This window comes from Lissotriton vulgaris, chromosome 4_1, assembly GCF_964263255.1.
Source record: "Lissotriton vulgaris chromosome 4_1, aLisVul1.2, whole genome shotgun sequence".
NCBI classification, from domain to species: Eukaryota; Metazoa; Chordata; class Amphibia; order Caudata; family Salamandridae; genus Lissotriton; species Lissotriton vulgaris.
The window spans coordinates 835,449,055-835,476,663 of NC_141691.1; the positions used below are offsets into that span (position 1 = coordinate 835,449,055).

General features: G+C 42.0%; 1 protein-coding gene across 4 annotated transcripts in view; it reads left to right on the forward strand.

The window, feature by feature from the left end:
* ATXN1 (ataxin 1) overlaps positions 1-27,609 on the forward strand; it is a 1,146,771-nt gene that overhangs the window by 220,112 nt on the left and 899,050 nt on the right. For all 4 annotated transcript variants that reach the window (XM_086965153.1, XM_086965155.1, XM_086965154.1 and 1 more), the window contains exon 2: positions 9,336-9,419. The gene's annotated coding sequence lies outside the window, so the exon portion shown is untranslated. The remainder of the gene's footprint in view (positions 1-9,335; positions 9,420-27,609) is intronic.

Here is a 27,609-nt window from a genome sequence, read left to right on the forward strand (position 1 = left end):
TGGCCCTGGCTATAGCCCTGTGTTCTCCAACCCTCTTGCAGACCCTCATGAGAGACCTACAACCGACATTTGGGCTGTAGACGCTTCTCTTGAAAATTGGAGTGAAAAGGGCCACCTGAGTCAGATTACATGAAGTAGTGTGACTATATAGTCTGCGGTAAAAAAAGAATACGTGTTGTATCTTTAATGATTCCCCAAATGTCATAAAATACCTAGCAAGTCAGAAAGATGCCCTGAAGCGTTTCATGGCAATTGTTTAAGATTCAGACCAATTATAGACGCAGCAACGTATCAGTGCATTAGTACAGCAGTTTGTTCATATATCTAAAACGCAAAGCGGCATGCAGGCAGATTCGAACTCTGAGCTGCCTGGGTCCTCAGTGGCCTGCAGTATTATTTAGGCAGGGGAGTAGCTCAGCGGGCGCCATCTTTGAAAAAGCAAAGAGGGCGTGGGAATGTTTTGAGCTGTCCCAGCCTATTCTCTTTTTTAATCCCCACCCTTACCCTTGTTGGGCACGGCAGGAAGGGGCACTTATTATCCCCTATTCTTAGGTAAATTTGGGTTATGAAGTACTCCCAGTACTTGGGCAACTCAGGGGAGGATTGCATACTGCTTAGTCCCCCTCCATCCATGGGCAAGGCAGGAGTGCACCATTGACCGTACCCCACCGCATTATGGCCCACTGCACGACTCATGGGTTACTAATACCACCCACATTTCAACCATGTGGGCAAAAGGTACCAATGAAGGGCAGTGAGTGGAGGTGCTGCCAGTCCTTCTCAACCATCCCGCCACTTCTGCAGGGCTAAGGAGCATGTTTTTTTGTAGATATTTTTTGTCACATCTCCGCCCACCTGAGGGACCTGCACTGGCTCCCCGTCAGCAAAAGGATCACGTTCAGACTCCTCACCCACGCACACAAGGCTCTCCACGACTTGGGCCCCGAATACCTAAACAACCGCCTCACGTTCTACACGCCAGCTCCGCTCCGCCAGCCTCGCCCTCGCCACCGTCCCACGGATCCGCAGAACCACCACCGGAGGAAGATCCTTCACCTACCTGGCGGCCAAGACCTGGAACACCCTCCCCACTCACCTACGACTCACCCAGGACCATCTCTCCTTCAGGAAGCAACTCAATACCTGGCTTTTCGAGCAGTAGCAGCACCCCCCCAGGGCCTTGAGACCCTAGCGGGTAAGTACCGCGCTTTACAAATACTCTTGATTGATTGATTGATTGAACGCATTCTAGGAATTAAGTATCCCTAGCCAGCCGCAGGAGGGCTAGATGTGAAGACCCTATATTTTTATGTTGTTTGCTCCACAGCATGTATCAACGAGGAGCGCCCTCTTGTGCATAGCACTGCATCAGCTTTCTCACTGTGCGGCTCTTTTTTTTTTTTGCGCCGGTATTGGTGCACATTGGGAGGGAGGGTGCTTAGCGCACATGAGCTGTAAGGGCGAATGCACAGTTTTTTACATTTTTCTTTGTTTGGGGGTGATTCCCTGTAAGTTTCTCGCTATCCCAATACTGCATGTACACTGAACTCTCACATTTTGCTTTATGTCTCTGAAATGCCTCTGAAAAACAAAATAATAAATCACCAAACCAAACCAAGAATTTGAGGGGGGTATCAGAGTTGTACACACAGAACATCTACTGTGGGAAAACCCATGCTGTTTGTGGCACCATACACCCACCTTGCATCTTTTGAACTGTTTGCCTAATCATCAGTAAAAGTGGCCTCTTCATAGATTGAATTTAAAACGCAGTGTTGTCCAAGTTTAGTGCCAGTTGGTGAGGGAGGGAGGAAAAGGTATTGCAGTGGCAAAATTGAGTGTTCCTCTGGAACAAGGTATCACCCGTAACAATACAGGCGCGCCTGCGTCTCTATGATATGTCTCAGGATGGCTCCAGCACATAAAGACCCGTCTAGATGTGTGGTAAGGGGTGCTGTCACCTAGCTTATTCTGTTGTATGCAGAATTTCACTAAGAATGCAGTTGTAAATGCCCTATTTTGGGGCATGGGTGCCAGGTGGATCTTTTGTACTGCCTTGTACGGTTGCTGTGTGTTTTCCTCGCTTAGGATCTTCCAAACGCCATAGAACCAACAACGGCTTTGTTGTCAGCTCAATCCATTCTTTGATAATCGTGAGATTTTAACAGGTCCATTTTCTCTTTACTTCTTTACTGCTAGACATAAATTCACTCCTGTGTCCCTATTTGTGTTTTACTGCCTTGGTTATTAAGCTTTATTTCCCTTGAAGGTGTTTTGTCCCTCAGCCTGACCTATTTGGGATTACTGATGGGCCTTTTCAGCTTTTCTTGTCGTGCTTGTTGTGTTCTTTATTAGAAGTGTTGTATTGCATGTAAACTGTGCTTCAGCGGCGCGTGGCAGTAGACAAAGCCGAAACAGTGTACGGATGTAAGTATGTCTGTTGTTGAGTTTGTGCGTGCTTGATTGTGGCTGTGTGAAGTGAATGCAAAAACAAGTGGATGCATGAGTACACAGATGAGTGACCGAGTTCATGTATGATGACATGTTGAATGTCATAAGCTATCAATGGCACGACACGAACAGCGCATTTGTTCATAAGCCAATCCTATTGTCTTTGCTAATGCTTGTTTATTTTTATGTTGCCTTTTCATGCAAAAAAATGTACTTTTTTTATTTACCGAAGTGCCCGTAAAGAATTCTTGTCAGGTTTTCAGGATTGCCATTGTCTATTTCATTGTCCAAACATTTAACTTGTTGCAACATTTCAGGATTACCACTGGTCATTTCATTGTACTGATATTTACCATGGATTGCCACTTACTGTTGCCTTGTGTGGACAATTACCATAGTCTACTTTATTTTGTGGACATTAATTGTATGTGTTTATTCTGAATATTGTCATGAACCTTGCAAACAAATTTCGTCATTCTTGAGCTAGAGGAAGCAACATAGTGACATGTTCAAGAATGCCTCTAAGTTCAACAACTGGAAGTGACAATTGTAAACACAACCCAACTTGTGAAATTATTTGATTCCTTCCTTCTGTTAAGTGTTTACGTTTTTCTTGCCTAAAATGTCCTTTACAGGTTCACTGAGCCATTGCGGGAAAACCTCAAATGAAAATACCTGCTTGCAGGTTTTTGTGAGGGAACCACCAAAGTTAGATGATGCAGTACTTTCTGGCAATTATAATTAATGGAATTGTAGTCTACGATGGTCGCTGTCCGCGCACTGGCTTAGGTCTACATTACAAATGTGTCCAGCGTCATAGGCCCAGATTCATCAAACAAAAATCAGCTCGCAAAGGGGCAGATTCTCAGAATCTACCCCTTTGCGAGCGGTATTTTTGCATTTGGGATGCATCATCCAAAATGCAAAAATCGCAATTTTAGAAATCGCTAAATTGCGATTAATTGCATTTAAGGAATCTCAAATTGAGATTCCTTAAATGCAATGCATGAAAGTTTTTAAAATAGCGAAATCGCTAATAGGGCACGCAAATTACCATGAAGTACAACTTCATGGTAATTTGCAAAAACTTTGAAAAATGCACTAAAGTGCATTTTTCAAAGATTCATGTTACACACACACATGCCCTAAGGGCATGTGTGCGCGCAACATATGTGCACATATCAATTTCAGGGGTCCAACAAGGTGTCCTTTGGACACCTCTGCACCCTTGAAATCGCAATCTCAATTGTCTTCCCATTCATTCCTATGGGCCTCTAGGCCCATAGGAATGAATGGGGAGGTATTCCTTAATTGCGACTCGCAATTTGCGAGCCGCAAATAGGGAATTCTAAGAAATAGCTATTTTTTAAGTGATTTCTTGATGCATTCCATTTTGCAATTCCTTATTAGCGAATCGGTATTTTTCGCTCTTAAGGAATCGCAAATTGGGTTGTTGATGCATCTGGGGGATAGTCTTTCTTCACAACCTTATTTTGGTATGGTGTGTCTGGACACGACAAGCACATATCTTGATTTTGTTAATAGCATGTTTTCCTGTAGTTTCCCAAAAGGAAGAATCAAAGTGATTAAGTAATAACTAAAGCAATGAACTTTCTGTGTTATTGTATCATAGATATAACAGCTGTGCTTCGCTGGGCTATGGTAAATTCTTGGTTTGGCTTCTCTTTAGGAGTGCAGTAATAGAGTTTGCATGAAGGGTCCGCTTGTATTTTTAAATTCACTCAACAGCCTAATCTCAGCTTCTACACACTGTCAATCAATAAAACATTGAGAAAGTACCAATTGTGTATCTTTCAAGCCACTGTACTCATTGAACACAACTGAGGCTTCATCAGCACATTCCATGCAGGGAGACTTCTTGGATACTAAAGTGGAGCTGTCAGAGGCAAAGGTGTTCCTTTAACTCCATACAAAAATGCAAAAATGTCGGGTTTCCTTAGTCTCATCGTCTGTGTCTAGAGGTACTTGTTGAGAACAGCTCTAGACTTTCCTCACATTCCTGTGGTGCTTGCAAAGAAACCTTTACTTTTAGGCTCCTTTCAAATACAAATGTTTAGTTAACCGCTTATTCTGGCTTTGCCCACATAAATTGAACTCTACCTATCATATGGCACCTAGATTTTAGATTTGGCTGCTCGGACATAAAAGAGGGACCTAGGGGCATATTATCAAGGGGGTTTATCTCTGCTTTTTTGGCTTTAAAAGCCAAGAAAGCGGAGATAAAATTATCTCCCTATTACCTAGCTGTCGCTAACACCAGTTAGCGACAGCTAGTAGGAGATAGCGACCATCTTGGGCCCCACTTTGCATGTCAGTGATATTTATCACTAATGACATGCAAAGTGGGCGTGCCAAGATGTTAGCGACTGGAAACAGTCCCTAACATCGCTAGCTCCTATTACCAACTTTTGGAGATATTCGCGCTAAGCGCGAATATCTCCAAAAGCTAACACCTGCCCTGAGCAGTTCTTAGCCATGTTATCCAATGGGAGGTGGATAACATGGGTAAGAGCATTAGCTCGCTAATGCATGAATATCGCTGACTTTTCAGCGATATTCATTCATTGCGGGCGATTTTTATCGCATTTGCGATAAGCCTTGGTAATACCAAGGTTTATCTGCGATAAAAATCGCCGCAGCTCAGCGATAATTTTTTCACGCTAACCAAGCAATAGCGATAATTATCGCTATTGCTTGGTAATATGCCCCAGAGTTTCCAGTCATTTTAAGAACGTACTACGAGTTTTATAATTCTGTTTGTTGATAAGAAGAGGGCATGCACACACCAAAGAGGATGATAATTCCCTAAGGATGCTTCACCGAAACGTCTGCATTTCACGAACTTTCTAAAAACCCTCAATTATATCAGATTTTTGGGAAAGATATGTCTAGGGAAGATGCTAGTGCTCCATATTCTTATTCAGGTAAAAGGAAACCCCTTCTACACAAAGACAGGTATTTCAAGGCAGCATTGAACTTTCTGTCTGCGTTGGTTGATCCATATCGGGTTAGTGACCTGCAGAAGGCCTGTGGCTGTTGTTAAAGTCTCATGGAAATTAATGGTCACAACTGGACAGGATGCAATGTGACCCTAGCTCTTGTATTTGTCCAGTAATTCATTGACAATGCTGCCCAGCATAGACAAAAAGCAAAATGCCTTTTGCTGATGCTGCACAGCATTGTCAAAACAAAAAGACACAAAGACACAACAACTGTGCCAGTCGCACCATGCTTTACACTCACACAAACATCAACATGCATGCGCTTGCCTACAGAATAGCAGCATGTTCCTTTTTTTTCTTACAGGCCCAAGATGACAGACATCACTTGGATCTATAAATGAAAAAAATCACTGTTTTAGCACAAAATAAAAAAAGACTATGGATGGGGAGCAACGGTGGGTGAGGAGGGGAAAAGCAGCACACAAGGGAGAGAGCCATGTGGTGCAGAAGAAAATCACAATGGAGAGAACAACACAGAGAGCGGGTGGTGGAGGAGTTTGGTAGCGGAAGCACACTAGAGAGAGTGAACAACTCACGAGGGAGAGATCAACATGGAGTATAGGGCACTAGTATTCTGAAGGAGGAAATGCACAGGAGAGAGAGCTGGAAAACACATGCACTGTCATGGGTTGCTTAACCATATAGTAAAAAAGAAGTTCGCTAAAAGCGAGCAGTGTAAAGATAAAAGTTAACAAATAAAAAGGGTGGTAAAGAGGCTGTGCTCCTAAGGAAAGGACAAACACAAGAAGAAGAAGGTAAAGTATTCCATAAGTAACAAGCAAATGAGAGTGACAAAGTGAACTTAAAGTAAGCAATTGGTGTGCTGTATGCCCTTTGTAAGTTCACAGTAGGTCTTTCGCAAGCAGAGAACTTGCACTGTGTGGTATGTGAGACCTACAAATTGCGCTGGCATTGATCAGCAATGTTTCTTGCACGGTGACCTGTAGGTGAGGTCACACGCTTTCCGTCAAAGCAGTTATATTGTGGCATAATGCCATATAAGCCTTGTGCAAGCTGTAGTCAAATATATCAGCATAACCCAAAAAATTAAATAAAAATACACTAATCCCTATGTTCTTGGATAAGAAATCATGAAGTTAATTCGACGCCAGTGGGGAGAAACAATATTAAATAGAACACTCATTAGAAATGTATACATTAGCATGGGGTTAGCTAAATTAGGTTCCTTTACGCTATTTTTTTTGTAAACCATTGGTCTTGGTATACATATGATCTTAAGCCCCGTGAAAAATTTGGGAAGCTCGCTTACTTTTCAGCTTAGCATGGCTACTGCGGCTCCTGTGTGTCAACAATGTGGTGACCCGTACCATGGTTTTCTGCCTACTCAACTTTGGTTGATTGATTTCAACTACTCTGACTGAATTGTTACTGATAAGTGGCAAGGCGAATTTCAGCACTACCACTGGATTTAGTAGTCGTATTCTTCGATCCTTTTGGAGCTGCCAATGTTACTACTATTTCAGCTACCACCCAAATACCAGAGCTACTGGATTGTAAACCTAAAAAAAAAACACGATGGATTTAGGCCTGGATCTCAGTATTGGGTTGAATGTTTGACATTGTTCAGCATTCTTTCCATCAGTTGTTCTTTTTACATGCATCTAAATCTTCAGCCGCTTTTTTACTTGTCTTGGAGAAGTCTCATCTGTTTAAAGGGCGAAACACATGTCGGCTGTTTCTATGTCTGTTTGTCTAAGTACCATATGAAGGAGGAATAATGGAAAAAATACAAATATCAACGTGATCTACTGTGAACTGTTATTTTCAAAACAGTGCCCTCGTGTGCAAAAGTGTTCTGAAAAAAATTGCTCTTTTGTATAGCGGGGATTGGGATCAAAATTGTTTTTCCTCCACTACCATTCATCATGTTGTAGTAGTTGCGTCATTATTGTTTTTGCACCGCTGTTTATGTATGTAATTCGGGGGATGGTTTCCATAGAAGAACTTGATTTTGTCAACAGTTACTCAAATGATACTGATCTGCCCTCTGTAATCAAATTGAAACAGGAAATTACCCTGGTCAGTAATTAAAGAGGTAAATAATCCGGGCTCACGGTTGTGTAAATAGGGAAATGGCCGAGGAAGCCACTGTTATGTTTAAATATTGGATTTTGCTAAGCACTTTGCATGTTTGAAGAGGCTGGCCAGAATGCACACATTCACTACCTTAGCCTAGAACACGAGCAAAACCTTAGTGTATTATAAGCGCACATCATTCATATTGGCACCAAGACAAAGCTTGCACAGTTTACAGATGTGCTAAGAAGCCTATGCAAAGTGCCAGCAACATTAAACCTATAATCTCTACTCATAGGGAATGTCTGCAGGTTGAGCTCTTTAGAAACGGAGGAAGGGCCTTGTGAAAGAACTGGTCACAAGTTGCAGCTGACGCAGCTGTGATTCTCATGAAACAGGGTTGCTGGAGGGTCAGGCACATGCTAGATTTTCAAACTAACCGTTAACCATATTAATAATTTAAATTTGTATTTGTTGCTAGGGAGAACGCTTCCTCAAGGCCGCAGCCCCTTTGCATTATCAACAAAAGCAAAACATTGCCCTTTTTCCGGGAAACAACACTTACAACGCAACTTTTACAACGCACTACCTTTACAACGAAACTTTTACACCGCAACATCCATTACAACGCATTCCATTACAACGCAACCATTACAATGCATGTCACTACAAAGCATACCACTACAACGCATACCTTTACAACGCAGTCATTACAACGCATACCAATACAACGCATACCTACACTATCCAACACTTACCCTACTGTTGCACCCCCTGGAGTTAGAATAGTAATTTTAACCCGTACACTATCCAACACTTACCCTACTGTTGCACCCCCTGGAGTTAGAATAGTAATTTTTACCCCTACACTATCCAATACTTACCATACATGCAATGTAATGGTATGCGTTGTAATGGTATGCGTTGTAAATGTAGTATGCGTTGTAGTGGAATGCGTTGTAAAGGTAGTTTCAAAGATTTCGTTGTAATGGCATGCGTTGTAATGGAATGCGTTGTGATGGATGTTGCAGTGTAAAAAATATGCGTTGTAAAGGTATGCTTTGTAAAAGTATGCGTTGTAACGACATACATCCCCTTTTTCCAGTGTCTCCAAGCACTTAATCTGGCACCATACAAAAAAAATTCTCAAGATCGTTCTTGTTCATTGGTTGTAAATTGGTCTTATTTCGAGACCCTGAGAATCTGCCATGATTCGGATCCTCCTGCCCCTACATTAAAAACCCTTGTTGCAAAATGTTCACTACTTCCAGGTCAATGACTGACTTTGATCAGCTTCAAGTAGGAAGCTTCTGCATGCCTCCTGGAAGCAGAATGCAGAAGGCAGCAGCAAACCTTGAAGTATTTGGACCAATGTGAGCCAACATTATGCAAAGTGCAAGATTACCAGTAATCTGTGTTAAGAGAAGAACCGCTCCTCTGTGTTTCTTGAGGATCCTTCAACCCCAGTCACATTTGATTTTCCAAGTTACTGAAGATCAAGGGTATTACAATGATCCTGTTATGGTTGTAAATATGTTCATTTCCATACCCGCCATCTACGTACAAGGCCGGGCCTAGTTAACCACTTAGCGCTTCGCTGTGATGTAATTGGAAAGGATAGGTCTCTAACTCCGTTACTGTCGCATAAATACTTGTAAGCTTCAAACCACTTTACTGAAAAAACTAGTATTGTTGCCGGTAAAGCATTAGTGGTAGGGGTTACCACTGTTACAGTCGCTGGAGCGCTGAAATAAATTATAAGAATTTTGAAGCTTAGATTACGTGGATTGTAGATGATTTTAAATCTTCTATTTTTGTTTACAGCCAAAGTTCAAGAAAAGCTGCGTTGGAAGTCCTTGAAGCTGTGAAAAGCAAGGAAGAATCTCGCGTGGCTGGCTGCAGTATATAGTAAGTTACTCCTTCCATTTTGTTCCTTGGCTAACTTGAATTTCTTTTTAAACAGGCCTTCAAGACATACATTTTTAAAGCCCTGACACAAAAGCCAGAGTGTGTTGAAGTCGAACAGAAAAGCTATGAACAATTCTGAGACAGCAGAAAAAGTATGGTCCAATTTGGACTGTTACATGCAAGGTTTCATAAGAACTCCATGCAGTGGGCATTTTCAAAAATGAGTTTTGACAACGCAGGTGTTCAGAATATTATTGGTAATGATATACATTGCTTTTTTCAACCAGCTTCTTTCAGCCATTGGCTTGAGACTTTGTCAGTCATTTCTTTTCTCAGGGCAGTGGAGTATTCATCTCTCACGTAATGCTATAGGGTATAAGGGTGTATCCATCCACCTCCACTTAAGTGCTTGCATTGAACAGCGTGAGGGATTACTTTACAATCATACCATTTTTTTGGTCCACTCTTGCTGGACCCATCTACTGTCTCGCTTTAATGTGCTATCGCTATATTAAAACCTGACCTATTGGCTTTTCCAATGCCTGATTGTGTATGTAGACATTTGTTAGAAATGGGGGTCTTTAGTTGGCAGTGGTATGCACCCTGGCCAAGTAGGGACCCTTCTTTCTAGTCAGGGTAAGGGAGTTACACACCCAGATAACCCCTGCTCACCCCCTTGGTAGCTTGGCATAAGCAGTCAGGCTTAGCTCAGAGGCAATGTGTAAAGCATTTGTACATAACATACACAGCAACACAGTAAAAACACTACAAATGGACACCACACCAGTTTAGAAAAATCGAACATCTTTATCTAAACCAAAAAAGATGAAAGTGACTAAACCCTAACATACACAACTCAAAATATGACTTTTTAAAGGTTTAAGTAATTTTGTCCATAGGAAACTATGGATGCAGTGATTTTACACAAAGTACCTTCAGATGTGTCAAAATTCACAAATCAAATCAGCTGTAGAGGAAGGAAGTATTGGAAAATACAGCGATGCATCAATTCCTGAGTCCATGGGAGGCAATGTGTCAGTTCTGCTGCACACAGAAGAAGGGTTGCGTCGAATCCGGTCTGTAGGGGGAAGCTTGGTGTGGAAATCCATACCTATTCAGGTGCAGGTGACAGCTCCTCCCACCACTCAAGCTCAGAAAGACCCATTCACCTGTTGATAGGTCATGAGTATATGCAGGGCACACCTCAACTGCGTTTGTGTCGCTATCTAGTGTGAATGTACAAACTGGCCCCTGTCAGTCTAAACCAGGCGTTGATTCCAAAGGCAGGCAGAGGCACAGTATGGTTAAATAAGACAATGTCCATTTTCCAAAAGTGGCATTTCCAAACACATAATTTAAAAACACCTTTACTAAAAGATGTGCTTTTAAATTCTGAGCTCAGAGGGTCCAAACTCCAAATCTCTAGCTGTTCCTAATTGAAAGTTACACCTGTAAAATGTTACAAGGCAGCTTCAATAATAACCTGTGGTAGCGCTAGTCCTTGCAACAGATGAAAATGAAATTGATGGTATTTCACTCTCAAGACATGTAAAACACACCAGTGCATGCCCTACCTTTCACACACACTGCACCCTGCCCACGACGGTACCTTGGACCTACCTGAGGGATGCCTTACATGTAGTAAATGTTTAGGGCCTGGCAAGTGGGTGCACTTGCAATATGGAAATGGCAGTTTAAAATTTCACTTACAGACACTGCAAATAGTAGGCCTAAGAAAAGTTTCCAGGACTTCTCATGTGGGTGGCACAACAAGTGCTGCAGGCCCACTAGTAGCATGTGTTTTAAGGGCCCCCGACACACACATTGCATTTTACTAGGGAGTTACCAGTAAATCAAATATGCCAATCATGGATAACCAATTTATACAGGGAGCACTTGCACAGTAGCACTGATCAGCAGTGGTATTTGCCCAGGGTCCAGAGTACCTAAAGCAGCAACAATGAAGTCTAGCACACAGTCATAAATACAGGAGGTAGAGTCAGAAAGACAGGGAAAACCACACCAAGGATGCCAGGTCTAACAACATTTAAATGCTCTTATTCTGTGTTAGATTTCACAAAACACCTGTAAAACAAAAAAATATATATTTTATTCCTGATGATGTACAGACATGATTGGTTACATATACTATGGTCCTGTAAGATTGTTGAATGTGATGGAACTGGGCCTGTGGGGTAACACTATGGTAGGCAGTAGCCCTGGCTTATTCTGGAGTTGGGGTTGATATTAAACCCTTTTGGTCGAAGTTCTGCGAGGCACAAAGCTCTGAATTCCACATTCTCTAGCTTTGAATGACAAGCAGTCTGAGATTGTTTGTGATAAGCAGATGGAACCTAACAAGTGCTCTCATAGCCACTTTACCACCCTTTTGATTGGCTAACTTTATCCTTCCACTGCTCACGTTTAGGGAACTGCTTTTATCTTTTTGGTGTTTGACACTCAAGTAATTTCATACTGGCTAAGGCATGGAGCCGACGTTAAAGTTCAAAAGTCATCTGTAAATGGATATATTATATATTAGAGTGCACAAAGGTTCAAATACATTCAAGCTTTCCAAGATTAGCTAGATGTGGCAGCATCAATGTTGATGTTGGCCTGGGAGTTGGTGATAAGTGAGTGGACCAGCCATTTCGGATACCAGCTGCAGGGAAAGCTAATTGTAGACTTGAGTCACTCAACAGCCTGAATTTGTGGTAAATGTGGTTTGTGGTAGGTCATGCCAAGCGATGTATTTGATGGTTGCCTTGCCACCGAGCCATCCAATTCATGGGTTTGTTTTGACAGCTGGTTATCTGATCTAGTTACTTATGAATCCCACTTACGCATCACATTTCCTCAAAGCAAAACAAACTATCTCCCAATACAGGACACTGTCTTCACAAGAATTGACTAGTACGAATCTACACAACTGTTACTGTTCATGCACTCGAGATGTACCCATTTCTGCACTTTCTGTAAAGTACTGTAACATCCACTCTATACACAGAACGAAATAAATAAAGCGGATACCCCTGTAGAGTAGGTAAAATAAATTTAGAGGCCTACATAAATTCAGTCCCACCTTCAACAACCGATCAAGACAAGTTTGTCTAATTCCTTTGATGACATAAAATACACAAAGTTAAATGTGGAAAGGTAGCTTTGCGTCAGGTTTACTCAAGCAAATAATTCTACCAAGCAGAAACTCCTCAGGTATCCTTTTTGCGCATGGAGTACTCAAGAAACCCTTCACATGTTGGTGTTAATTCCATTTGTATTTTCAGAAACGCCACCTGTGTCACTAAATGTTGTGCACGTGTCCACACTCTTTGGACAGCTGCCTTGACAACAATGCAAGCAATTCGGCTGCATGTTGCTTGAGGTATCTTATTAGTGACAACACAACCATTCCCAAGTGGTTTAATCAACTAGGATATGAAAGATCTGTTTAATAAACCATGTGTGGAAATGAAATCAGGTATATTCATCAATTTTTTTTTTTCATTGAATGTCCTCTAAGTTCTGCTAAACTGATTTGCCGCTGAGTCATTGGACTACGGTCTGTTACCGGTGGTGGCTACCGTTTAGAAAATGTGGTGCGGCGCGATTCCTGCAATAGCAGGATTCAGCCCTGCCCCTGCCCAGGCCCGGACTGGCCATAGCGGGCACCGGGCAATTCCCCGGTGTGCTGCACGGGTGGGGGCAGATTTTGGGCCCCTGGGGGCCTATTTTGGTACAGGGCCGATTTAGCAGCAAAATCGGTACTGTACTAAAATCGGCCGAAAACCGACCCTGGCAAGGAGCTCGGCCGCACCTCCAACCCCCCCGAGTGGGGAGGGGGAGCAGCCGAGCACTTTGCCAGGGCCGGTTGTGGTTCCCAGTCCGGCCCTGCCCCTACCTCACGCTCATGCTTTACACAGCGCGAGCTGGCGGCAAAATAAAATGGCATTATTATGCCCTTTTATTTTTGTGTGTTTGTCTGCTGCGCTCACTGCAAGCGGGGTGTACTCCTCTGCTCTGGTGGAGGAGCCGCCACTGTCTATTACAAGGTTTCTTGAAGTAGACCTCTCATTATTCTTCATTGACTTGTTTTTAAGGCACCGGACGATTCCATGTCAGAAGGATTCAGGGGGTGGGGGGGCTGGTTAACTTCTTCAAGCATTCCTCCAGGAGCCTTTGTGTTCTTACCAATGCTTTCAGCCTCTAATAGATGCAAGCACATTTTATTGGAGGCCACGATGCTTGTGATGACTTCATGCAGTTTGATCTCAACTTTTTGGAAACTAAATAAGTTATCATGGGACTTTCCTAATCTGTTGTATGTGGTGCTCATCTTTGTCCATCCTTTATGTTGATGATTGCTTCAGTTTGTTAGTCAGATCTGAGGCAGCTAGTTCAGTAATAGTACACAAAGTATCTACAGCCGTGGCCATGCTATGTAAGTCACCATCAGAAAACAGTGTCTTCCCATGGACTATTACCAATGGCGCCTTCTCCAGTGTTTGATATTCAGTTGTGTGTTCAAGGGCGCGATCTGCAGAGAATTAATTCATTCGAAGTACCTTCCAATCACGTCACGGAAATATTAATACAAGGATGACAGCACTCTACCCTGATGAATGTCACAAGTGTCTCAAATGTGAGCCATTACTTGAAAGCCCCTGATTGGAAAGACTCACTTGGCGGCACCAGTTTGTGGCTGCATTTTCTCCAGAATCCTTCCTCAATTCTTGGATATCTTTGCTGACTAAAGACTCTTTGTGTTAAACTAGAAAATCAACCAGGTCATCATGTGCATTTGCATATGGTGCAACATTAAGGAAAGCTTTCCATTTTAAAATAATCATTAGCACAGATAGTATTGGTAGAATGTGTGCCCTGAAGGCTGTCTTATTCTGCTTACCACTACATATTGAAGTGACCTTGTGTTGCCTGCTGTGGTTGAACTCCAGAATTTGATTTACACTTCTGCCATGTAAATGTTTTCATGAAAACACCTCAAAAACGTTTGTGCTGGCCTCCGCTCACGACACAGATTATTTTATAAATACGTTTATCACAAGACTATCTTCCCTTACAACTAGGCCAGGGCAAAATGTCCATTACACAGTAGTAATCTCATGCCCTTTCAGTAGTTTCACATTACATTTCTTCTGCAAAATTCCCCAAATTATACTAGTATGCCACTTTGTATAGTTATGCACCATTTGCTGCAAAAACCTACAGCTAGCGCACAGGAACAGAGCCGAGAACAGGCAGCTGCTGTTTGTAGCGCTATGTGTTTTTTTTAGCTCCAAATGTGGCATTCTTGGACGCCCGGCCACAGTGTGTGCGAAAATATTTTGCAAAATGTGGTATTGCATTTCACCTAATAATTACTCAAAAAACTATTAAGGAAATTTCGCACACCCTTACTTACCACCTGATGAGAAATGTCTAAACTGTTCTTTATAGACATATAAACTATTTTTAATATTTGGGGTAGTGTAACTGGTAGAAAACCTACAGTTGTTTTTCCTTATTCTATATATGACGCAGTATCACAAAAACCTCTCCATGCAGGCATTCTTTTAGTCTGCGAGAGTCAATGGGGTAGTCTCACATTTTACATTTACAATTTTAAGCGTGGCTTCCACCGTTTTGTTGATAACTTATTTAATGCTACAGGGGACAACGAACCTGAAGTCACCTTTCATTGATATGCTACCCTTCAAACGAAAAATATTCAAAATGTCTAGGTTTCCTTTTAAAAGTTCTCTTTTGTCACGCGTTGCATGCATCAGGGCAACAGTCGACGAAAGTTGTACAGGTCATTTTGTGTCTGCATTTCATTTGGCGACGCAGTGGCAAAAAGAAAATCAGTTCTTCACAATTGCTTTCTACCTATTTGAATGCAGGTAGAAAGAGTGCTGGTAAAAAGAGTGACTGTACCTCCTTGTCATCTTGCTGTAAGAAAAGAAGAGCTTTTACAAGGCCTCGTGCCCCATTTGTATTTGATCATGAACATTAAAAGTCAAATTTTCCTGTGATATCCAAGGCGCATTTGTTTCTGCGATCGGTTGAGCATGTTTTATTTTTCTCAACTTTGCACTGTCCCTCTCTCTTAACTGTAAATAGTGGTTTTCTTGTATTTAGTTGATTGCAGTGTGAGGTATAGTTTATTGATGAAGTTGAGGCAAACAACGTTTATTGGAAAATAACATTTATTCAAAATTAACTCATTGTTGCCTAGGTGTATTTAATAGATTAAAAATAAGAAAAGAAATGCTTTCCAAAATCCCGGATTTCAAAGGTTGTCCCTTTAGGCTCCTGGACTAATTGTGTACTTCCCTTCTGGCACAAGAGAGCATTGAGAAAAAAAACGATTGAAATCAATGTTTTGGTGAATCTTTAAAGGAAATCCTTCATGTTTTCTTGTCAAAGAGTAGATAGAAGACAGACGCCCCTGTTGGTCTTTCTTAGTTCTGAGAAAGCATCAATTTATTTATTTATTTTATTTATAAAGTTTTATACAGCGCAAACAAGATCCCGAAGGACATCAGAGCGCTTTACAAAAAGGATGGAAGGAGGGTAACATACAATATCGACATTTATTTTGTATTGATTTAAAGTACATTTCAGGAGCCGCCAAAGTCTTAGACCAAGAAGACATGCCAAAGAATGGGTCCTGGCAGCTGTGGCCCGTGCAGGTAAGAGCGGTGCGGCCCTGGGATTTTGGCAGACGAATGAGCAGGGAAAATGAAATAAATAATTAATTTCCCCTCGTCATTGTCCGTCAAAATACACCCCCTCCTCCCCCCACCGTGCCCCACCGCTCTTACAAGCACGGCCGATGGTTGAGTCCTGGTGAAACATCTGCTTTCCACTGCTCTATTGTAGAGGTGTTCGAAGGAGTGTGGTGATTAGGGTGACCAACCGTCCGTAAATTTCACGGACTGCCCGTTATTTTGGCTCCTTGTCCGTGAGCATTTCTTTCACGGACGCCTTTTGTCCGTAATTTTGGGCATGGCAGCAGGCTGTGCCAGCTTGCACTTCTCTGAGGCAGCAGCAGCCCCTCCCCGACCTCGCTCAGTCTTTGTACGGGCCCATTGTCATTCTGATCTGGCTGATTATCATCTACAGAATGACAATGGGCCAGAGGTGTAAGAAATCACGGTGTTGGGGGGGGGGGGGGCGTGGGGGGGGGGTGCGTGGGGAGGGTGTCAGAAAAGTGTTTCATGGCCCTTCCTTTGATCTGTGACTTGCAGATCAGCACAGGGCAGGATAAAAAACAAGTAAATAAGGCTAGAATAATCACTGTAACACAGCATGAGTGTGTGGCAGGTGGGGGCAGAGGGGCAGAAGGTGCCGAAGTAGCCAAAAGGGGCAACAGAAAGAAAATTATGATAATGGTAAATAAAATAAAAAGCGCAAGGCAAATAGAAGGAGAAAGCGAAGGAAGAATAGAATGCAAATACTGAAATAATGCTGGAAAGAAAGAGAAAGATTTAGATTTAACAATGGAAGGAATGACAAGAGGATGATCAAATGGGAAAATGGAACACAAATGGAACACAAATGAATGCTAATGTGGAATATGGAAATATGAAATATGAAAAGAAAATTAAATATGATTTTAAAGAATAGAGAGAGACTGAGACGAAATGAAAGGATACACAGACAGAAAGATAGAAAGAAAATAAATGGAGGATGTAAAGAAGAAAGTAGATGACAAAGGTGGATAGAAAGAAGGACATAAGGAAAGAAAGAAAATTTAAAGACGGAAAGAATAAAAGACAAATGTCAATATAGGTAAATGCATTTTATGACCAAGTTTCTTTCCTGCTGTAAAAAGCATACTTTTGCATTATTTTTGCAAACTTTTATCAGGGAACAATTTTCACAGACTTCAAAATAACCAGGATAGCTCACTTTGCTCCTTTATTTAGTGCCATATAAAGTGTGGGTATTTTTTTTTTCTGGCTACTCCCTTGTAATGGGCCCTTGTGTATTTACAGCGCATGGCGTGCCGTCCTCTGCATAGGCCTAGGGCACTGCATGCTGCTTTTGTGGAAGAGCCATGCTGGAGAACTAAGCTACATTTTGAAATATCCGACAGAATGAAAGGCAAAGACTTATGACGTACTTTGCACTACTGCAATTTTTGGGCCATTACAAAAATGTCTCTTTAACTCTGGTAATTAATGTATCTCTTTGAGAGATCTGCGGTTTCACTAATCCCGGTTTTGACTCATCATAAAGAAGCATAGAGGCATAATGCGCCCCGTGTAAGGCACAAAGTGTAACATGCAGAGTAAAGTATTTATTTGTATTAGAATTTTAAAGACAACCCCCACCTCTATGTTATGTGTTATATCCTCAATTTGTATTTCCGGGTCACTGGAATTGTGCAATTGTGCGGCTTCAACAGTTTTTGCTTGATGGATGGATTTGTCACATGTGCCACATAAGCCATCATTAGCTGAATATATCCAAAGATTCTAATTTAACAACAGTTGCTACCTCAAATGGTTAAAAAAATAATGAAAAGGGCAGTGATGTATTGCAAAGGCCCTTTGTAAAGGTTGACTGGTCACCCTCCTTTGCATATTACTATATGTGGGTGTTATACAGGTACTAATGAGGTGCAACCTATGACCAGAAAGTGTTGAAATGTACACAAATGAGAAAATAATATGGTAATACTATGACAGAATTTGCAGCATTACGCTGCATAAATTCCCTTTTCTTGAAAAAATAATGTAATCAACCCTGCAGCATAATTCAGCCCTCCCTGTTGCATAATTCCAGTGACCCTGCATATAGTACCTAACAGTATGGATGCCTTGTGACTCCTACACCTTGTAGCCCTACCTTGCCTTAAGTAACATTTCCTATACATTGATTTACATACTTATGAGTCATTGTCTCTGAACAATAAGTGTGTGAGCTGAAGCGCTCAACACCCTACATTGGGCGGAACAGCACTGTAAAATAAATGACATATACATGAGCGAGGGTCTATATAGCGATGAGGGCAGGGCCGGCCCTGGCAAAGTGTTCGGCCGGCCTCCTGGGGGTGCGACCGAGCTCTTTGCCGGGGCCGGTTTTCGGCCGTTTTTGTTACAGGGCCGATTTTGCAGCTATGCTGCAAAAACGGCCCTGTAACAAAAACGGCCCCCAGGGCCCAAAACCAGCCCCCACCCTTGCAGCCAACCGGGGGATTGCCCGGGGCCTGCAATGGCCAGTCCGGGCCTGGATGAGGGGCACCATGGGAGGTAGATAGTGAGGGAATCTATGCAGAGGGAGGTCATTGGTGAAGGGGCGTAATGAAGGCTGAAGTTCTCTGCATCCCCTGCAGTGCGGGTGGGACAACATTTCAAAGAAACCCCAAACTGTAAACAAAATATCATATGAAATACCATAAAAAGAACTGTACAGTTGCTCAAAGCTGTGCACATACCAAAACGATGAGGTGCACGATTTTCTAAACTTAATATAAACTTATTTTCACATGTATTTATGTTGGTTATATATTTACTTACTTATACACTATTGTACGACCTTCTCTGATGTGTCTGAAAACGTACATTTTGTCCCAAATTTCTGTCCTGAATTTTGACCTGCTGTACTGAATTTTTGTCCTGAATTTTGACCCTTTGTCCTGAATTTTTACACTCACTGTCCTGAATTTGCACCCATGCCACTTGGTCACCCTAGTGGTGATGTTCAACGTTTGTAGGCAATGTGATAGCCTCAGGACATTTTGCATTGTGCATATTTCTCACTGGCTGTCTGTGCTTGCACACAAGTGCACTGCCCCGCCACACATCCAGAGCGAAAATAAGTTGTGCAAGAATATGGCAGCAGCAGGTAACACGTATCTTGAAAACGACACAGAAGCATATTCCACCGTAAGATCTTCAGTGATATGTGATAATTATGATTGTGGCATATTGTGATGGTTTTTGGAAGAATATGCAGCAATAAAAATATATATATAAAAAAAAATATCTTCAGTGATGCACCCCCTCCACTGCCTTGAACCTGCTGCTTCCCACAGACCTCCATCTTTAGTCGCCACTTTTCGAGCCACTGTTGGATAGCCCCCGCTGAACAGCTTTCCTAGTGTAGATGGCTGCTCACCCTAAGCGCAAGTGGCCACTTCCGCGGTCTCGCTAATACAGTATTAGCTGGGCAGATGTTGGCACTGACAGCGATGTCTTGTTCACAGTCAACAAGACAGGTTCCACTATGTTGCATTTCAAGTAAACCGTGAAAAGAAAGCAAATTCATATTTGATCAAAATCAGAGTGTTGAGAGTTTTGGGAGGTGTTGAGATGTTGTAGGCGCTGCTAGAAATGCGTTCTGTAAACTTGGGTCTGTTATTAATCAGTGATTCCATTCTTGGCTCAGGAGCGAAAGTTGAGCAATGTGTGGGGCAAGGTACACATTGTAGACTGAAGCATCCTGTGTTCATCTGTGAGCCTGACTTGCTGGGTCAGCACTTTGTAAATAATGGAGTTTACAAGCATGGATCACTGTGTGCATGCACTAGGAAAGCATGGATTTGGTAGGTAGGAATTGGCAGGAAGTACAGCGTTAAACTGAGGAGTTATTTTTTTTCTTTCCTGCAGGGTTTCCTGCATCGATCATTTGGGCTCGGTGCATATTACCTTCTGGCACTGAACCCCCCGAACCTTTAGCAGAAGACAAATCCCACACAAACTAAGGCTCGGCGAAATTAGAAATACTCCGGCATAATGCACATCATTTTGGAATTTCATATTCTGTGAAATTCATGAAATTAAGCCATCATGCCACTTTGCGTAATTACCTGCCATTTGCAATAAACATTTACGGTGAACCATCCCACTCACAGTAAACATTTACTATGAACGCATGGTAGCAACAAAATGAGAGCTGCTGCTGTTTGCAATGCTTTTGTTTAAATGTGCCAAAAATTGACTCGATGATACATTTCACACTAACATATAGCGCAATTTGACAGATTTATATTTCATGTAATTACGCTTAATTCTGTCAGAAATTCACATAATTACATGAATTTCGCATACCCCTAATACAAACTTCTATGCACCATTCTATACATTCACACAGACATAGCCATATACAAAGACTTTTTGAACGATAGCTTCTTAAGGTCAATGCGAGAAGATCTGTCGCTTGGTAATGAAGCTTCGAGAATATGTGTTGGTGATGTTACTAATGGCGATGACTATCCGGGCTTCAAAGCAACTCTCACCACTTTAACCCATTTGGTCATTTGCTTTTATTATTTCATGTTGTGAGTTGGCTGAAAGAGTGATGCTGACAGTATCCTGGTTCACTGGGCATTGAGTTATGGTCTAATGTAGTAGCAGTATTGAGACTTGTCCCTCCTGGGCATCCTTAGCTCTGCCGCCTGCTCTAAACATTACATGGTCTGTCAACTCTCCTGGGTCTTGGACAGAAAACACCCTGGATCAGGTACCTGTGCAATGAATAAAACTAAAATCTCATGTCAGATCTCTGTGAACATATTTAGCCATGGTTGAAGCAAGAATTCAGGACCGTCTTAACAACATTATAGGCCCCCAAGCAAAGCAGTGCACAGGGCCCTTCCTACACAACCACTCACAGGAATAAAAATGTTTGACAGAAAATGTGTGTTATTTTCTGGTCTGCATGGGACCCCTATACTTGTGGGGCCCCCAGGCAACTACTCAGCGTGCCCATGCGTTAAGGCGGCACTGAGCAAGATATGTTTTCCTTGCTTTGGATTGCAAGCAAAAAATAGTGGAACATTGAGATCCATGAACTATGTGTATTCTGGCAACGACACTGACTGTTGGAACGTACCCATTATGTTTGGGCATGGTGTACTCTTCAGTTATATGCCTTAGCGTAGAGAAGCGTATGGTGCCAAACTCGCTACCTACCCGATACTGTTAGTAATTGCCAACCACTATCCTCCAGGCTGTAGAGTGTACAGCATAATTTCAGTTTTATATGTCCCTGTATGATAGAATACTGGGAGAAAAATAAGTTGGGGCTGGTTACTAAATAGTTTTTACTGGTCATATAAAAGACTTGAACGTTCACCCATGCAGCTTCCAGGAGCTATGCTGGCTTTCTGCAGCAACTAGAGCTTTTCATGACATAGTGGATATTTCGGGATTCTCATTCAGATAGCCCTCAGTCACCTATCAGATTATGTGAATTCAGTTTCAGAACTCAAGAAAATGAATGAAACATCTCATCTTGCCAGATTAAATTTTGTATTTGCAGTATCTCTATCCGAGTTGACAAGAAACGAAATCCACACAGACCTTACTTATATTAAGCTAGTTCTACCAGTACACCAATATAGGAACTGGTTTCACTTTGTATCAAGTCATTTTGCATGATAATTAGGTAATCGGAAGCATTTTATTGTACTGGGTTGTAATTGTTTTTGTATAGAACCTCAGATGCAGCACCACTGTGCTTTTTAGTAGACTGGTAGCATGTTGTGTATGGTTTGTAATATTTCCATATGTTTGTGTAGACATTGTACGTGTTGATTTCTCTTTTTGATAACTCGCCAGCTTCATGTACACCAAGTGGTTCTTTGGTCGATGAAGGCGGCTCCGGCTCACTGACAAAGACCTAATGTTCAGACGCCATTTTAGCACTGACTCCTTGAGGATAGTTTTAACTTTACGTCGACTGCATTGATGTCTTGGTTTTATATTGAGCACTTTTTCATGGAGTCTTTGAGCAACTTAGTACCAGCTGATAATGACTGATTTTATGCTAAGCACTCTTGAACAGAACTATGTACAAAACGGATCATATTTTATATTTCATATCTTGCAGATACCCATTGATATCCTTTATTGTAGATTCACCCAAGAGGTGTAATATAGTCACAGACAAAGGTCAGGACTAGCGGCTTGACCAGGAGGTCTGAACTAGCAGGTTGACTTTGCTACAGTGTTTTGTTTGGCTTCTTTGAGATTGAAGGCATGCAGGCCACGCTGTCAGTGAACACAAACCGAGGATGTCCATGAATAAAAGTACACTCAAAAGAGTGAATTGAAATAGAGTGCATAAAAACAGCTTTGAAACAAAAATTGTTTCATCAAAGGAATGGAGATAGGAACATAAAAGATCTAACCCAAGGCATTTTTTGTGAGACTGACTATATCTTCATTTTGTGAAAAATAAAGGTCGCCAGTGCTCTCTGTCACTGTTTTGAAGAGAATCCGTTTTTCAGGTGCTATTTTGAAGGGGCTACTATTAGCGTATGCCAGAAAAAGCACCCAGAATTCCAGCTGCTTCCAGGGATGGGACCTCAGCAGGGTCTGATGTGATCTTCACACCTGCCTTTTGGGGTTGACGGGAGGTAGTTATCCGCCAGAAGCTCTGTAAGCCGCCTGCTCGTACCTCTGCCATAATCTACTTTTCGTTAGTTGGGTAAACTTGCACCCCTACTCACCAGTCTGCATCCCATTAAATGGAGTTGGTGACACATACTGCAGAAAAATTCAAGTACCACTTTATAAAATCTCTTGTTTTTTATTAGCTCGATTCCACTACGTACAGCACCCTCTTGAAAATGAAGACACGAATGTGTTTGGAATGCAAAAGAAAGTAGCAAAACTGAATGGATGGGCTATTGAGAAAATCTGATTGATTAATGGGCCCTGAGCTCTGCATATCAGATTTGCACATTTCGCCCCCAAGGAATGAGAAAGGGAACATGCTGGTCCTATCAATGATCACGCAACACTAACCTGAACTCATGAAGATGGAGTTGAGCCACCGCAGGCTTAAGGACATGAAGGGCAACGCTGAGCTCTTGCAACAGGGCGCAAGGGGACATCTGGATGTGATTACTGTGTGGTGTAACAATGTTTTGCAGGCGACATTGCAGCAGTAAATTTGCCCTCATTTATCACAGACTAAACTTAAAAAAGATGCGTAACTATCAAAACCCTCTCCACTAAGATCACATGTCCATATCTTGGTTTCAAGTTAGTATTGGCGTTGATGGCTAAGGATATGCACCATGTTACAGTCCATATTCCTTAAAGGTATACCTCTTGATACCATTAAATGTTTTTGCAATTGATTTGTACACCAATTTGCTCCCTGTCTTCCTCTCCTTCATTTCCATTAGATGAATTTATCCAACTTTCTTCATCATGTGTGAGATACCAATCCACGAGTTATCAACAATTATCAGGTTAATGCAATTATCGTGCTAATAAGTACTGTGCCCCCAGTGGGCCACTCATAATGAAAGGAAAATGCCAGAATTGTTAAAACAGTTTAGCCCCCCCATTAATGTTCTTCTGTTCAGAGTAATCCTGACCCTTCACTTTCTTTTGGAAACATTTCATTGAGTTTTTATGGTCTGGCTTGATAGCACAACTGTTACCAGTTAATTATGTGAGGAACACTAGAGAGGGGCGTTGGCTCCGCCCACATGTTGGGAGCCAGAATTACTTGTTTTGATTGGGAAGAAGTTGCGTGCTTCCACAAAAAAGGGTTTGCCTTCCACACATCTGTATCATTTTGTTTATTTATCCAGCTGTCAGAGCTTGAATTTTCAGGGGCCCACTCATGGCATTGTAATGCTATTAAACAGTCTTAGATAACTAGATAATATATGGTGTTTTTGTGTGGCAGCAGTAGAGATGTGAGGAGTGCACTCATTACCAACATTAATGTTTAGGTCTGGCTTGAAAGTGCAACTGTCACCTGACCTTTTAACCTTAAGCAATATTATCTTATTGTTCTTTGCTTTCCATACATATATTTACATACCCTTGCAATTTACTAGTGAATTGCTTCCATTGCCATACAACATTCCTTTAAAGCCAGGCTTATTGGCATTGCCAATGCTTGTTATATAAAGGATGAACCAAAATGTTGTCCCAGACCAACACATAATCATCTACAGAGAGCTACACATATGTGGCATACATAGAGATACCACCTTTCCCAGAGACAATTACTGGCCAACTCCTCTCGCTTTAAAATTCTACAAAGGCCCGGACATGGTTCCTAATTAGAGCTTTATATGAAATATTCTGTATTCATTTTTAACATGGCTATTCTGTCTTTATTTACCTTATTTATTAGTCAGTAGTCATTAGGGCAGCTGTAGAACACATTTATAAATGTTTTTTCTGGCTTTTTTATATATATTTAGGTTGAGCCTTGGCAGCGTGCATGCACTGTCTGCAAGACCTGTTGTTATCTCCTCTATCAGCTTTTGGAATGTCCATGAATTACCATTTGTTTGTTGTGCTATTTAGAAATACAGGGTTTTTATTGGCGCATTGGTTCTGATTCTCCCGCCTTTGCGTGCTTGGGTCACGCCCAGGCGATTTCGCTCAATGTTTGCTTTCGTCGGCCATCCCAATACGTCTGCGGTTCCTCATGGTCATCCTGATATACCTTTTTATTTTGTAGTTTATCAACATCATTTTAGGCTTTCAGGCCGTTTCACAGATTAATGCTCTGTTCGGCACCTGCAAAGTGGCAATTTCTGACTGGTAGCTGTTGAGCTAGGGCAATAGCTCTAACTCAAAAAAATGCGAGACCTATTGCATTACTAATGCTCTTCATATCACTATTGTATGCAAAACCAGGCCGTTCTATGAATACTGTCCCAACCTCAGGCCTGTTGCATACTTTCACAGTCAGACCAGTTTCCTGGTTTATGGCTTCTCCAGGTGTAATCATAGGACCCATCTTTAAGTCATTGCCATTCCACTCCATCTTTGGATGTGGATCCACATCCTACTGCAATTAGCCCCCCATGGTCTACAACCAATATCTATTTTACATACACTTCTAACAGCCTGAAGCAAGTCCATCCCTCTAGGGGGTAACAAATCCGTCCATCGCTTAAAGATCTCTCTTCTGGTTAGAAGCATCATATAGAATGACAGAGCCCTCCTTGATCTCGTTAGAAGTTGACTGGGGCGAACTTCCACCCCCATCAACACCAATGTTAAAGTTAGTGTTAAATTTGTCCCAAAGATATTCTTTACCATATTCCCCACCTTTATGTTATTTTTTCAATCTTTGTACCACCTGGGACATTAAAATGTCGGTCGTGGCAGTATTGAACTCGCCAGCTGGCAATGCTTGGCATAACCTATTCACACACAACTTAGGCCTAACAGTCATTAGATCAGAAGGATTACGTATCAATATCAGTTTTATGGGTTCTCCTGGACCCAGGGTCCTCAGGTTTAACCTCGCAGCATATTATTTTTTATCAGGTCCAGCTCTTTGTGTCATTTCTCCAGGTCAGATCCCACCTTCGACCCGACTCGTCATATTAAAACAAATAATGCTGGTTGTGTTTTAACTTTGATAACTTGTATGAGTTCTATCTTTCTAGCTCCCTCATAATGTATGTTGATGTTGTGCACATGTTATCTTGAACATGGAGTATGAAGTGTTTCTCACTTTTTAGTATAGCAGTTTTTCATGGGTAAGTACTGTAATGTGTTTACTTCCCCCAAGCACCATGAAATACTCCAATGTCTGAAGGGCCTCTACACATAAAGATTTAATGAGATGTATTAGTTTTAAAAAAATAGCATCAAGGAAATTTCATAAGACCTTCTGTCAGTCACGTTACTGTGGCAATTTCAGGATGTCAACGTATTATCCCTGGAATAATTTTATTGTGACCATATCACATGCAGACTGGTATCCCTCTGATAAAATGTGTTGCTAATCTAAGGTGCCTTTTCCAAACAAGAGCGTGATCAGGTCTCATCCGTTGTGCTATCCGACATAAACAACTATGTGCATGCTACATCCCTGCCTGGTATGGAGAGGGCAGCTGCACAGTACTACTACAGATGAGCTGGTTGTCACAGAAAAATCTCACTCCGCCATTCCTGTCAGACACAAAACTGCTCCTCTCATTGGCTGCTGAGAAACCCCCAGATAAATCCTCCAATTACAGGAAAAGCTGACTGACAGGAGCAGCCTCTCTTCAGATTCTTGACATCTGATTGTCAGGGGGTCAATCTCGCCCGTGCACTTACTAGTTACCGGCATCACATCTTTGGATCCGAGGCAAGTGACAGCTTGGGGACAGTGAGACTCCATTCCGTACAAATCACTGTCACGAAAGCCCAGGCCCACATTACATATCCCTACAGTTCATTGGAAAAGTAAAAGAAGTGCACCACTAAATCACTACACCCAGAGAATGAGCAGTACATTCTATTGTGTGTACTTTGAAAGCTAGTGGGCACCCCATGCCTTTAACACACCAGTAATCCACACATTTATGTGAGGACGAGTACTGTGTGGTTCGACAGTAGGCAAGAAAAGTATTTTTGTTGACTTCCACCGGATCCCTTCAGATGCCTTTGCAATAAGGCAAAACGTTTTGGACGAAAGGACCTTCGTGAATGACATAGGACCGTTGCTTAGTTTGAGCCTGTGGTTTCCGGTGCTCGGCACCGGCACTTAAGTGTCAACGCCTGCACTTAAGACAGTATGTCACGTGGTGGCGCCATTTGTCCAATTTTGAAAGGAGCTCAACAACAGTTGTTTATTAAGTAAATATACATTAAAAAATATGTATCACCTGCTGCCAATCCCAATCTTAAAGCTTTGGGGGCCTGGAATAGTCAGAAGTGTCACACTTGTAGGGGTGTGATGGTTAGTAGTTGTGATGATACTGTAATTGGCAATGCTGACAGTGGCAATGGGTGGTGCAAGAGACAGGAGCTTCCTGACAAGGGCCAGGGCACTTATTGGACCGTGCATTTTATGGGTGATGGTCAGACGTGCTCTACAGGAACTTATGAGACTTTATTTATTAAGCATTTTCTTCTCCTCAGGAGAAGGTTGCTCACCAGTATGCATTTACTGTTGACTTAGTTAGCCCCAGTGGAACTATTTTCTTTTTTCAGTAGAGCTCCCTGTGGTAGTTAGCTCGTTCCTAAGCACTGTAAAAAGCGGTGGCGGCTGGTGACATTTTACAGTAGGTGGAGCATAAACAAAAAGCACCTCGCGAGCAAGCCTGACCACCCAGTGAATTATTCATTTCATTTAGTTCCATGAATAATCAGCTCATCCAGGTCAGACTTTTTTGTTTGCATTGTAGGTTTTGTAGCCCTGTTGATCCATTATAAAATCTGCAAGACACGTCACAGAATGCAAAGAACATGCTGGACTC